This window comes from Adiantum capillus-veneris, chromosome 20 (genome assembly GCF_014529385.1).
Source record: "Adiantum capillus-veneris isolate H3 chromosome 20, ASM1452938v2, whole genome shotgun sequence".
NCBI classification, from domain to species: Eukaryota; Viridiplantae; Streptophyta; class Polypodiopsida; order Polypodiales; family Pteridaceae; genus Adiantum; species Adiantum capillus-veneris.
The window spans coordinates 8,442,230-8,445,327 of NC_140950.1; positions in this window are offsets into that span (position 1 = coordinate 8,442,230).

A 3,098-nucleotide genomic window follows, 5' to 3' on the forward strand; every position below is an offset into this window, starting at 1 on the left:
ACCAAGAGCCAAGCTCTAATGCATGCTCATCTCCTCTACCATGCTAATTACTTAGCTATGCTAAGCTATTAACAGTGACTGTGAGGAGAAATACTTCTTTCTTGTAAGAATATTTCTTCTTCCTCTCGATCTACTCTCATACCCCGCGAGCTCTCACCATCTTCAAAGGTGTGAGGTCTTGGGTCTAAGACCATGAGGGAATTGATGTTGTGTTTTCAAGTGTAAGCTTGGTGCTTGAAGCTTCCATCTTCATTGCACCAGCAATTTATTGAAGGAACACAAAGTATTGTATTGTAAAATGTCTCCCTTCATGGGGGAAACCCATAGTACAAAGTGGTTTAGCAAGCAAGCACACTTTATTCTTGTCAAAAAGACTATTAAGGCACACCAAATGGCAACTCTCTTCATAACTCATATTTTCAAACACCATGCATTGCCAACATCCATCGTGTCATATAGAGATCCTAGAATGACCAATAATTTTTGGAAAGGTCTCTTTGAAAATCTAGGTACAAGATTGAATTTCTCTTCGGCGGTCTATCACCCACAAACGAATGGCCAAAGTGAGATAGCCAATCTTACAATTCTCGATCTACTAAAGACTTATGTTACAGAAGTAGATCAACACTCACAATGAGAAAAGTACTTACCCCTTGTAGAGTATGCGTACAATGATATTGTCCATACTACTACTACGGGAAAGACACCTTCTGAGATCATAGATGGAAGACCTAAAAGTCCCTTGCTACTTAAAGTACATGGGAAGATCTTCATTGTGTTGATGAGTATAGCCGTGACCTACAAGAATCTTTCCAAAAGATTAAGGAGGCTATATCCATCTCTCAACAAAGGCAAGCACAAAAGGGCCTTAACATTCAAAGAAAATGATTGAATCTTACTCAAGTTTCCCAAGGCTCGATTAAGGCAACGTCGGGCAAAAATCCTAAAGGAAACCAAAAGTACTATGCTAAATTAGCAAAAAGATACTATTGTAGAAATGGCCACTCCATCCTTGCTATCAAGTATAGCGGTGATTTTGATCCCTTTGTGCTCTAGAGGCAAGGTGGTGTTTCGGAACTCTTTCCCTTCGTAGTAATCTCCCACCTTGATTCTCGGAACTGGTTTAGCCTTTGGATTCTTTGGAGTTGTTTTACCTATATGTTCATCTAAGGGGATGTCTTGATGAGGAATTTTCAGTGCCCCATCTTCTGCAATTTTTTTCCACTTCAACCCATAGATTTGTAAAAGCTTTGAGAGAGTTATTGTACACTGTATAGGAGTTGACATTGTTTCACAAGGCCTTTTTTTGTCCATCATCTTTGGAACTAGTTTCCATTGAAAAGACACTACTTGAAAGACAAAAAGTCTTCAATGTTTTGGGTTTTCTCTCTGCAAATACTTCCGTTCTTGCATCATCGTATAGAGATTGTATATCTCCAAGGTAGAACTCATGATCCATATTGATCTCTGTGATAGGTGCAGACTTAAAAGTTGCACTACTATCTTTGCGGTTCCTTATCGTCTCCCATAAGGCTTGTGGCCATGGATCTTCCACTTCTTGAATATGCATCATCACTTGTGACTCGGCACCATCCATGGTATTCACCACTACCCTTGTATCCAATGGTGTTTCAATTTCTCTATCTCTTTGGTGGATTAACACTTTTGTTTGGGAATTCTTAGTTTTTCTGGCTCCATTAGAGCTTGAGAAATCTCTATGAGCCATTTGCATATTTCTAATCTCTATTTTTCAATCTTTAGATGTAGATATGTCAACCATTTTTGTTCCAACGTTTGGTTGGTCTTCACTCTAGCCGTGTAGGCCTGTAATAGAGCCTCTGAAGGTTCTAGCACTTTGTCCACTAAGACAGAACCACCCGATGATATTTTGGAAGACACCACTCCTTCCACTCGTTCTTTGTTTTCTTATTCATGTTTAAGCTGCTCCTTTGTCTGTTGCAGCTCTGTCTCCAAGGCAATATTTTCTTTTAGCCTTTTTACTTTCATTTTGTCTCTTTTTGCTTTCGATGATTTTCTCTGAGTCCTTACCGTCAAACTCTTCAATTCTGTTTAAATTGGCAGTTTTTGCTTGTCCTTGACCGACGTGTTTTTGGGAGCTTCTTGAGCTAGTGTTCTCATCACCACATTAATTGGAATTGTTGGATCGGTTTCCAACCCACGGTTTCCAACCCAATCAACCATGGAAAAGCCCCAATAACATTCATCGTCACTTTCTCCTTATTTTCAAGGATTTTGAGGCAGTTTGGAAGTAAATGATCTATCCCACAACCATCACAAAACTCACAAATCTTTATACGCTCACCCTTGTGCGAACAAACTCTTGCCCAATGATTATCTCCACATCCACAGCAAGACCTTCCTATTGAGTGGCTTGTTGTGCCCCCATTGGCTATCCTGTCCAAGGAGGATATCCTCTAGGTTTGTAGTTCTGGTTTGCTATGAACATGAGTGTATTTTTGTCCATTGTATAATGATTCTTTGTCATTTGTGCTATGTATGATGGCTCTATAGCTTCAACTGAACTTACCCAAGAAGGATAACCTTTGTTGGTATATTCAACACCCTCAAGATCTCTCTCGTAAGCCTCAACTGGTTCTTCATAATACAAAGTCGGTGGCAATGTTTTCATAGGCTACATGTATTTGACAATTGCTCAATTCTCTTGAGGTAAAGGAGGTTGTTGGTCCACATCTGCGGGACTCACAAGAACAAAATCCCCTTTCCTTACATCAATTTGAGGATTAAAAGATTTTCGCAGCCTTGCAATTTGAGGACCAACATAGTGATCATTCAATTCTTCATATCCTTGAAACTCATCTCTATCTTCCTCTATCTGTTGCATTCGATGACTCCCTGTAGTCTTTGACCAAAAAGATGTATATTCACCAGTGTGTTTATTGGGCTGGTTGTTCGAGCTCACTAATATGTTTTTCCAATAAAGATAACTGGCTCCATGTATTTTATAGAATCATGGTCCTTTCCCTTTAATACAGAATATCTTTTCCAAAAGTCAAGATATGTGTTAATCCCTTGCGGACTATCCCTCACATAGTCTGTTATAGGCAACACATATGGAC